We start from the raw sequence: 11,757 nt of genomic DNA, 5'->3' as shown, positions 1-11,757 counted from the left end.
TAACTTAATTGTTTTATTTATGTGAATTTTTGCCTGTCTGAACAGAAAAAAAAACCTCTTATTATGCTTGTGTATTTGTCCTTTTCCCCATTTCCTTCTGTTCCTGCAAGCATTGTACATCTATTTTCATTCCTAAATGATGCTTGATAGCTTCCTCTCTGACTTTTGTAACTTTGACTACTTCTCCAAGAATCTGAGACTTTAGAGCAGTATTTCTTAACCTCTTTTCATTATCACATCTCTAAGGAGGCTTTTAAAACATTTTTTTCCTAATCTCTTCTCCCCCATTTCATACTACAAATGTATGGCATAGCTGTTTCCGTGCTACAGTTGATCCTTGAACAATGCTAATTTGAACTGTGTCAGTCCACTTAATTGCAGATTTTCTTCTGTCTCTGCCACCCCTGACACAAGAACACCAGGCCCCTCCTCTTCTTCCTCCTCTTCCTCCTCAGCCTTCAACATAAAGACTGTTACAATGATCCACCTCTATTTACTGAATAGTACATATATTTTCCTTATGATTTTCTTAATAACATTTTCCTTTTTTCTAGCTTACTTCATTGTAAGAATACAATCTATAATTACATGTAACATTTAAAAGTATATGTTAATAGACTGTTTATGGTATGAGTAAGGCTTGCAGTCAATAGTAGGCTATTAGTAGTTAAGCTTTGGGGGAATTAAAAATTATACTCAGATTTTTCACTATGCGGGGGTTATCACTCCTAAAATTCAAGCTGTTCCAGGGTCAACTGTATATCTATACCTGTGCCTCATGCATAAAAAGAATAAGACTTATTTCACCCTCTAAGAACTAATTTGCATCCCCTTGGGGGATATCACCCTGTTGGGAATGCACCCTTTAGAGTTATAGTTACAGTTGTGTTCTGATACATCAGAGGTATAAAAAAAAAAAGTCCCATTTATTATTCTCAATCAAATTAAATCTAGATTAACAATCAAATTGAAAACACGGGGCAGAAAATCCAGTCTCAGTCACGTTGGTGCTCTCTCACAGCTGGAGTGGTACAGTGCTGCAAAATTGCAGAAGCGACCCTAGATTTCAGTTCATCATGATGGCCACTGAGATGCTCACAGTCCTGCCCCTCCAGGGCGTCGCAGGAAATCAGAGCAGAGGTTTCTCACTCCTCTCCTCCCTGTTCCTCTACCTGCCGAACACACACAAATCATGCACATTCCAACTTTTCTAGAATTGGGCAACTTTTCTGCTCCTTCAATCCTAGGAGTTACCTCCCTATTAATCCAACTCCTCCTTCACTGAGCTCAGACTTTAAAAATCAAAAGCCTTTTAATTTAAGTTCCTCAGATACAAGGCTGACCTAGGTCACACATAGCTGCCCTCTGAAGGTGTGGCGGGACATTGATATCTCCCACCCTCTGCGGTAAACCAACAAGCCACATTTTTTTCTCAATTAATTTTTCCTGCTATGTCTAAATTCTAGACTTTTCAGAGCTAGGCTAGATTTGACTGAAAGGAACACTTTCAAACCCTGGAGAAATCTATTCTCCAATAGGCTACTTGTTGAAAGAGTTCTTCTTTCAAAATGACATCATTCTATGGAAGAAGTTCAGGATTGGCCTCAGTAGGACAAGAGTTCTAATTCCATCACCACCATTTAATACCTATATGGCCTCTATAATCTTTCATGTCTTTATCTGTAAATCAAGATATAATAATAATACCTATTGCAAAGGGTCATTGTAGAGATCAAGAGAGCATGCATGATAAATTCTACCACAGTACCCAGTATAAGGTATAGGATAAATAAATGGCAATCTTACCATTGTTGGCACTAACTAACTCAATCAACTCAAATAAGATTTTTCTCATTCATTCATTCATCCATTTTAAGTACCAATTTGGGGAAGTGTCAAGGAGTACTGACTGGATAAATAACTTCACCATAAAGATTTCCTCTCCCTACATCTACAAATGGAGAACATGATTTTCTTTTAGCTCAAACCTAAGCTAAGATTGTCCTAAGGAAGTAGCCAGTGAGGAACCTGTATTAGAAAAGAAAGTGAAGTAATTCCTGAGTAAACAATGCCTGAAGGGGAAAAGCGAACTAAACTGAATATACCACAAAGTAGAATTTATTATTTTGGGACCCACCTTGATTATAATCAAACTGTATCTGACCTCATTCCCTGGAGTGCAATGCCCTATCACCTGAGGATACTTCTCCATTGACACCTGCTTTCATCCAGGAATGTAATGTTCCATGCTTAGAATTGGCTAACAAGAAAGTTAACTGTGAACTGTAAACAGGTATGAATTGATATTCATCAGTAGATTTTTCTAAGAACTTCCCAACTTTTGCCTTGCTGTATTGCTCTTATAACTGAATCAGTCAGCAGGGAATAATTAGCAGCCATGCCACACAGGAACAAAGTGTGCAGACTTGAGTTGATGTTGTGCTTAATGAGCCTATTTAAAAAGTTACAAATCACCCAGCTTCCCATCAACCTCCCTCCACTTAGCACTTTCTCATGTAGAGTGTGGCAAAAATCAGAACCCATGCTGATGGGGCTAACTCAGCCTTGAAATTTGCCATTTGCCTACACGCCAAAGGCCAAGGTATGTAGCAAACTAAGAAAGAAGGCAGCTTTTTCTTGTTTGTTGCATGTACAAATACTACTGTGAGGTTAGTGGGAAATAAAGATCAGGAGAAACTATCAGCTGGGGACTTTCTTTGAGATATTTGAACGGATAAATATATGTATGACTGTCATCCTGATCATCAAATTAGATGTGAGTTACTCCTTTTAGGTGGCAAGAACTTTGAAAAAGGGGGCAGTCTTATATAAATGTCTTAACAGTGTGCAAAGTCATTTTTATTGTGTGAATTATTTTCCAAAATCTTACTTTCTATGTTGATCCTTCCCCAGGGTCAGAGAAGAAATTTCACAACCACTCACAATTTGCCACATAGTGACTCTATAGACATCCTCTTTTAAAAAGTCTAATGAATTTTGCACAGTTGAGATGTGGGAGTCAGAGAAGGTGGTGGGAGTCAGAGAAGGTGGTGGGAGTCAGAGAAGGTGGTGGGAGCCATCCCAGGACTGGCTGTTAAGCTGCCTCTTGCTCAGACGGACACCTTCTCTTTAGAAGACTTCCCACCTGAAGAACAGGGAAGGTTAAGTTCGTTGTCTTTTACTTTTTCTTATTCTTCTTTTGCTTTCTGTCTTTCTCTTTCTCCAGTTAAGCTTATTACAAATCTTAGGCAATTGCCACTCTCCTTTTCAAATCTTATCTTAAGGGGAGTAAAGAGCTTTTTTTTCCTTCAAAATAAGCAGACGAATAGGGATGTTTGACAAAATAGCTTTGCAGATTCCCCATTGCAAGTGTCTTTGATTTGCCACACCTACTCAATGACACAGCCGCCCCAGTGCCCCACCCCTTCCCTTTCTCATCACCTACCTGGATACCTCTTCTTAACACTCCTCCCTCTCCCACTTGTACTGCTTATTGCAAACATCATCAGATTAATGTTTTCAAAACACAAGTGTTCTTGCCTTGCTACTGCCCATAGCAGCCACCAACCAAGAAGGAGCCAAAATTCACTAGTTACTAACAGAAGACTATAGTTATACATTTCTCAAATACTAATACATCTTTTTAAGGCGTATGTAAAAGGGCCCTGATATTTCTACATGAGTGTGTCATTTTAGGGACGCAAGCACAATTACTATGCTTCAAATCATAATATCAATACAATTCAGAATGAAAACTTTTCCTTTTGTCACCCAGGAGCCACAGATAACACCCTGAAAAACTGCACAGATTTCATAAGCTAAAGATAAGCTAATCCCACAATATGCTCACCCACGAACTTACGTCTGAATGTCAGAGTCTTCCATTCCAACCCCATAGTGACTATCCAACCCCTGACAAGTTCTCTAATGGGATCTTGCCCCTCTACTCAGACCTGGCTCCCCAATTTCCTCTAACCATGCAACCCATTCCCTCAGGATATTAGCACTGCTAAACAATGTCCCATTTGTTCCATCAATTCCTTTCAGCTCTCTATATATGAACACTGAAGACCCCTAAAGAATTACAAATCCATGCTGTGCCATGCAGGTGTACCTTAAGTTTCTATAGCTTTTTCTTGCTATAGAAGCAGTGTGATGAGTTAAGCTAAATTTGAATAGATTGTCTGGAATGTCTATGTTGCAGCTTCTTAAATCTTTCAAGAATTCTTCAGTCTACCACAGTGCTTCCCTTTTCAACATTTCTGTGTCACTTATGTAAGAATGAGTATGGTTTGCTAACCTATTAGTATGGTCTCTGCTTGTTTCATGCTTACAATTCACAATTCTACAACTACATTGTGCATTCTTGGTGGGTAGAAGCCCTGTCTTTATATCTATTTTATTTCCAACAGCATTCACCTTGTGTTGAGCACATTAATAACTGTTTGTTGACCTAGCTTTTTATCTTGACTAATGTTTCATCTATGCTACATACTTTGGTTTGGAAATAAATTTTATGATTTTAGAAATATGTTTCAGTATTATGGATGTGTAGTACTATTAAGGGAATTAGTCATGGTAATAGTAGTTTAGAGGTACTAACCTCATAAGCCACTGGGTATCAATTAGAATACACTGAAAATATGATCTACAACATGCATGCATGATTAAGTACAAGCATGACAAAGGAAAATGTGACAGAGGAAAAAGGGGTGGAAGAACAAACACTATTCCAAAAAAGAAGCCAAATAGCCAAATACAATAAAATTAAGAAAAGATTGTTGATGAATTTCTCCAATAATAACAAAATCCTCCTAACAGAAACACTTTTACATATAAAAGGAAATCTCTTTGGATGTCCACCAGGAGTGGGCAACAGTTACTAAGTGTCACTACATGGCAGATACTACTAAGTATTTTACACATAATAATATTCACATAAGAACTATAATTTAGGATTAGCATCCCCATTCATCAGATGAGAAAAGTAAAGCACAAAGAGAATAAGTAACTTGACCAAGATGATAAAGTTCATTGTTGGTAAAGTTGAGGTTTAAACCCAGACAACCAGGTCTGGAGTCTGTACTGATAACCCTGTGTCTTACAGTGTTCCTACATGAAGCAGATGTTGGCATGCAAAAATATTTTAGACAGTTTTTCTTATGTTTTTTAGTCTCTATGACATATCTTAGGAAAAAAATGTTAAAAATCTTAAATTAAAACTAAAGAAAGTTCAAATGCAGTTTTCTTTTACATGCTGAAACGTATTTTCAATTTTAAAAATTAATTGACTTCAAAATAACTCGTGGTAAATAAATATGATAATGAACTTTGGAAGTGGCTGAGCCTGGTTGTTACCTGGGAAAACAGAGTTTGAATCAAAACACATCAAACAAGCATTCACACCACCAGAGATTTTCCATTATCTCTATTACAACACTGTTCTAAAAATGTTTCTTTAATAATTTACTTTATGGCTGGATCAAAAGCCATATTACTTTTCACTCTGTGAAAATAGTGTGTGAAAGTTCAGCTAAATTTTAATCAAGTGTTTGCCTTAAGCTTTCCAAAAAACATATTAGAGGTTCGTAATAAAATAGGGAACATTTCAATTTACAGAATGTCTTTGTTACAACTTTAATGAAGTATAAAATTATTTTCATTAGATTTACAACTCAAAATGGCTAGAATAGATTTATGTTATGCTGTGGTAACAAAAACAAATCAGTAACTTAAAAAAGAACAAAGACATTTCTGTCTTGTGCTACCTGTCTAACTATATCTATAGGGATCCTGTTAAGTGGCGGGCAGGGGAAGAACTCTGCTCATTTTGTCACCCAAGGATGCACACTGACAAAGACCCTACCATTTTTTGACTTCATCTCAACTTAGATTTCAAGTTCACCATGGCTGGGGAAAAGAGTGTATAGAATCACACACCAGATCTTTGATATGTCCACCCAGGAGTGGTACTTCATTATTAAAACATATCACACAGCCATACCTAACCTCAACGTAGTCAATGGAGCTTATGCCCAAAGGAGAGAATTCTACAAAGTTGGTGAGTGTAAATGATGACATCCACACATTTTTCTTTTTCATTAACTTTTTTAAAGTATATCTTGTTACATTAATGTATGGATCTAAAAAGTTAATAAATTCAGATATTTCATTTTTTTTTTTTTTTTTTTTTTGAGACGGAGTCTCGCTCTGCCGCCCAGGCTGGAGTGCAGTGGCCGGATCTCAGCTCACTGCAAGCTCCGCCTCCCAGGTTCACGCCATTCTCCTGCCTCAGCCTCCCAAGTAGCTGGGACTACAGGCGCCCGCCACGTCGTCCGGCTAGTTTTTTGTATTTTTAGTAGAGACGGGGTTTCACCATGTTAGCCAGGATGGTCTCGATCTCCTGACCTCGTGATCCGCCCGTCTCGGCCTCCCAAAGTGCTGGGATTACAGGCTTGAGCCACCGCGCCCGGCCTATTTCATTTTTAAAAACTTACTGTACAACAAAAGTGAAAGCTTAAGTAGTTTTATAATTTTTATATTGACAAGAGCTGCTTTGAGAGAAAATTTATTTATTTCGCAAATATTTATCAAGCTTTTGTTTATGTGAGATTGTCTTCTAAGTGTTAACAGCAATTCGAAAATAAATTTTAAAATATCAAGCATCAGGCTCTGCATGGTGGCTCACACCTGTAATCCCAGCACTTTGGGAGGCTGAGGTGGTCGGATCACTTGAGGTCAAGAGGTTGAGACCAGCCTGGCCAACATGAAGAAACCCCATCCCTACTAAAAAAATCCAAAAATTAGCCAGACATGGTGGTGTGCACCTGTAATTCCAGCTACTTGGGAGGCTGAAGCAGGAGGATCACTTGAACCTGAAAGGCAGAGGTTGCAGTGAGCCCAGATTGCATCGCTGCACTCCAGCCTAGGTGACTCTGTCTAAAAAAACAAAAAATCAGGTATTTACTGCCACAGAGCTTAGAAAATAGATGAGATAAAATGTCTAAATAAATAAACAGAATATTTAATAGATAAATACACCAAAAAGGGTAAAGAAAATTGTCATGTGTGTTTAAAGGAGAAAGAGCTTTGAATAACAGTTTCACAGCTGGGCACAACCTCAGGCACTGTGGGCTCCAATCTTTTATTTTAAAGATGAGGAAAACAATACCCCAAAATGTCCATAGTGACTTATCCAAAATCATTGAGTTAGGTAGTTGTTCAATGATTCCTCAAGAAATAGAGCTTACTTGCTGTGCTATAAATAAATGTCTCAGGAAAAACAAATACAAAAAAAAAAAAGGAATGAACGTAGACATTTAAGGAGCACTAAGAGAAAAAAAGTTGGAGAGTTGACTGATTAAAATCAAAATTTCATTTCCAATTAGAAAAAGATCAATTTCCATAATGGTTAGACTAACACATTTATACTTTCAAAGCGGTCCAAGTAAATGCTATTTTTAGTGAACCCATGTACCTTTAAAAATCCATAATGAAACTGTTTCTATACAACTTATTTTCTTGTCCCAGAAAGCACTAACCAAAATCTTTGAAAACTGGAATAGTAATTTAAATGCTAAGCCTAGTACCTTTTCAAAAAGCCAGAGAGGAAGAGGGAAAATCCAAGACTCAAATTACAGCAACTTTATTAATTGCTGCTCAAAATGCCAAATTTACATATGTTTAAATAAATCTAGATGGCAGAAATGACCGCTAAGCATTTTTAGACAAATTACGTTCTTCGTCTTTAAAAAAAAATCTTAATATTCCAAGAATTTGCCTTTTTGTCAAAGATAATAAATTTGATTAAGTTTATATAAATTACACTGTACTAAACAGGATAATAACTAAAAACACATGGAGAATAGAGTTAGCCTTACTCATTGCATCACTTCCAAATTTAAACCTAAGACCAAGCATATATGCTTGGCTTAGAGACTTTTTCTAGTCTTCTTTTTAAAGCTGCTATTCATAAAAAGGTCAATAGGTTGTCTTTTAAAAATAAATCTGTAATCACTACAAACTGTCACTGTATCTGACCAAAACCATGATGAAAGACCAGAGGCTAAGACTTGAGCGCAGTAGCTCAAAGAGTTAGAATGAAACAGTAGATGGAAGAATTCAAAGGCAGGGGCCAAGACCTGTCCCAGTCCCTCAACTGAAACAATCTATTTGACTTTTGATAGTCGTAACCTAGGCCATCTGAGCATTTCTTAATCCACAGTGACTCTAAGCGATGAGCTCACTGTTTCCAAAATAGTAGAAAACCACCATGAAGCCATGGGTCTTAGGTTACCTTCTGAATCTTGCTGGGGAAGTTTCTAGGACACCACTATTTATTCTCCACAGCACTGGCTTTCAACCGTCTTGCTTCCCCAGCCCACCGAGGCAATGCAACTCACCAGCCAAAAGAATTAAATCACATCACCAGTGGTTTTCATCTCGGGAAGGTGGGAGGATGCAAACTTAAGAAACATATTAAAACCCCAAGTTGCCTCCTAGTTCAACATTTGTTTCTTTTCCTCCACCATGGCTATCAGTAGAAGAGCACTTTTGTAAAGCTTTGCAGTGAAACATCCTGACTGTTCAAGTTTGTATTGTAAGCCTGTAAGGCTCAATGAAATGGAACGATGTCTGCTGAAAGAGAGCCTCAGATAACCCTGTTGACATTAGTCAGTGGGCAGTGTGCGCTGTGCACACATGCTTATCAAGTGTGAGCTGTGCACACATGCTTATCACGCAAACTTTAGTGTTCACAGAGCTTTAGAAGTTGAATACTTAATTCCCAAAATAACCTCATAAAGATGATGTTATAGGCCCCATTTAAGATATCCTAAAACAAAGGTGCAGAGCGGTAAAGCATCTGCTCAAAATCTCAGAATAAGAAAGTGGCAACGTGAAGAGCTAGACACAGGCTTATTTAACCTTACAAGATATACCCCAGATAATTCTACAAATCTGCATCTACTAGATCATATCCCAAAGACTGCTCCTACTTCACGGATAAAGAGGGAACAAATGGCAGTCCCAGGGTTCTGAGACAAGCACTCTCGTGGGGACCACTGGTCTTGGCACTGCCCCACCTCCCTCCCGGATCCCACTACGTTGTGTACACATGAACTTGATTGAGAAAGGTGAAGCCATAAATTCTGATTTTATTGCACACAGCTCACCATAGGAAAAAGTCTGAAACATCTTAACACAGCACCCAAAACTCTCCACAACCCCATCTGAACACTTAGTGACAAGCTCATCTGCCATTGTTGCCTAACTGACTGCAACTTCTAGTTCTGCCAAACTAATCCGCTCAGTCTTCCCCAAGTAAATGTTGACTTGACCAACCCACTCCAGACTAGCCTCTCCTTTATTAGAAGTTTTCAAGAAGCTGGGTGTGGTGGCTCATGCCTGTAATCCCTCCACTTTGGGAGGCCGAGGCGGGCGGATCACGAGGTCAGGAGATCAAGACCATCCTGGCTAACACAGTGAAACACCGTCTCTACTAAAAATACAAAAAAATAAATAAATTTGCCGGGCATTGTGGTGGGCGCCTGGTAGTCCCAGCTACTTGGGAGGCTGAGGCAGGAGAATGGCATGAACTTGGGAGGCAGAGCTTGCAGTGAGCCAAGGTCACGCCACTGTACTTCAGCCTAGGCGACAGAGCGAGACTCTGTCTCAAAAAAAAAATAAAAGTTTTCAAGAAATCCCCACATGACCCGTTCATTGGGCATCTATTTTAGAATGTCCCAAACTATACTTTATGTTACAAGAGTGTCTTGTGTCCATAGACTGGTGACAGAAATACAGAATGTCGTAGCTAGGAGACAGCTGAGAGATTGTCTGGTCCAAAACCCTCAGATTATAGAAAAGGAATGTAAACCCAAGGTCATGCAATGGATGGACAAATCATATAACTATGGTACTTATTCAGACTTAATTATCATTTTATTTTACTATTTAGATAAGGGAGTTATCAATATTAGTTACCAGTTGTATATTAATTATGTTGCTAGTCAAAAACTGGCAATGAAATAACTTATGGCAGAGCTGGGCTTGGAACCCTATTGCTCCGGCTCCTTCTTGGAACCCAAATCCCTGTTAATCAGATGAGTATATTCCATAGCAGCCCGCCCAGGATGTGTACACAGCAGGCATTTATTAACTGATTCCTTAATTACAGTTTATTTATCCCAAGAAGTTCCCATCCAATTAAAATGTTATTCATATGCAAGACACATGTAAACAAGATTTATCAGGCCAATAATATTTTAAAGTAAGTGTTCATCTTTGATCCCTCCCTTTCTCTTACACACCATATCCATGTGCTTTTCATTTTATCTCCAAAACCCATCTGCTTTTCACCCTCTTCACTTCCACCAGCCCAACCCAGGCCATTATCATTTCTTTCCTGGACTAGCACAAAATATTCCCATTGGTCTCTCTTCCATTTTCCCTCAGACCCTACTCAATCATTTCCCTGCACAAGCACATCATCCACCCACCCACCTACTTAAAAACATTCCATGGCTTCCCATTTCACTTAGGGTAAGATCTAAACCCATTGCCATAATGTGTAACCTGTCTCTACATTTTCTTATCCTTCATTTTCTGCCCACTTACTGCTTGGTTTTCCTTCTGTCCTTCAAGCAGACCAGGCTCTTGCTTGCTCCAGAGTCTTTCATACACATGCTGCTCTCCTGTCTGGCAGTGCTCGCCCCTCCATGCCTCTTACGACTGTCTTTACAGGCTTCCTGAGTTAGTTCATGTCACTTCCTTGGAGAAGTTCTCCCTTTCAAATCAATTCCCTCATTGCCATTACCTCCATCATTCCTTACCTCAATATTTTCTTTTCTACACTCTATTTGCCAAAATTTGTATTTATTTAGGGCACTTGTTTTATGCCTGTGTCTCCTCCACCCCAACCCAAACTGAACAAATGAAAACAAGTATCATGGCTATGTTATTCTCACAATAGTATCCCCCTGTCTGCCATCAAGCCTGGCTCAGAAGAGCTACTCAACACATTTCTGTTGAATACATGCCTTCAAATATTCACAAATATTTATAGATAGATAGATGATTGATAGATAGACAGATAGATAGGTATGACTTCATTTAAGAGGCTACCATAAATAAGATAATATTTTACCACAAAATGTAATTTACTAAATGTATATGAGTTATACTGACTTATTTTGTTCTTTCACAGAGAAATGTGGTTGAAATAGTAAATCTAGATTTCAACAGAGATTTGACTACTCCTCTGATCATATGTTTTTGAAAGAAAATGTCTTATGTATGAGTTATCAGTGTTCCTAAGTTTCTGAAGCTTCCCAGGAGATTCTGTCTGATTCAGTGACTAAGGGATGACACTAGGAATTTGATCTTATAAAATATACCCCAGATAATTATTTTGATCAAAGAAGTTTGGAGAATATTGGGCTATATCAGTTGTTTCCAACCTTGGCTGCCCATTAAAATCACCTGAGGAGCTTTAAAGAATGTTAATGCCTGGATCCCACACCAGAGATTCTGACTTAATTGGTGTGGCATGGGGACTAGACACCAGGATTTCTAAAAGTTGTTCAGTTAACTCTAATATTCAGCGAAAGTTGAAAGCTACTGTGCCTGATGACAACATGATAAGATAGACTGGTAATGAATTGAACAACCATACCAAAGAGGTACCAATTAACAGACTGATGACAACCCGTGAGCCAGTTCCTTTGAATAGTAACTACAAGCGTTGATACTGAGGCT

This window comes from Colobus angolensis, unplaced genomic scaffold (genome assembly GCF_000951035.1).
Source record: "Colobus angolensis palliatus isolate OR3802 unplaced genomic scaffold, Cang.pa_1.0 Scaffold203, whole genome shotgun sequence".
Lineage (NCBI taxonomy): Eukaryota > Metazoa > Chordata > Mammalia > Primates > Cercopithecidae > Colobus > Colobus angolensis.
The sequence above is the reverse complement of the archived record's forward strand: the minus strand, read 5'-3'. Positions refer to the sequence as shown.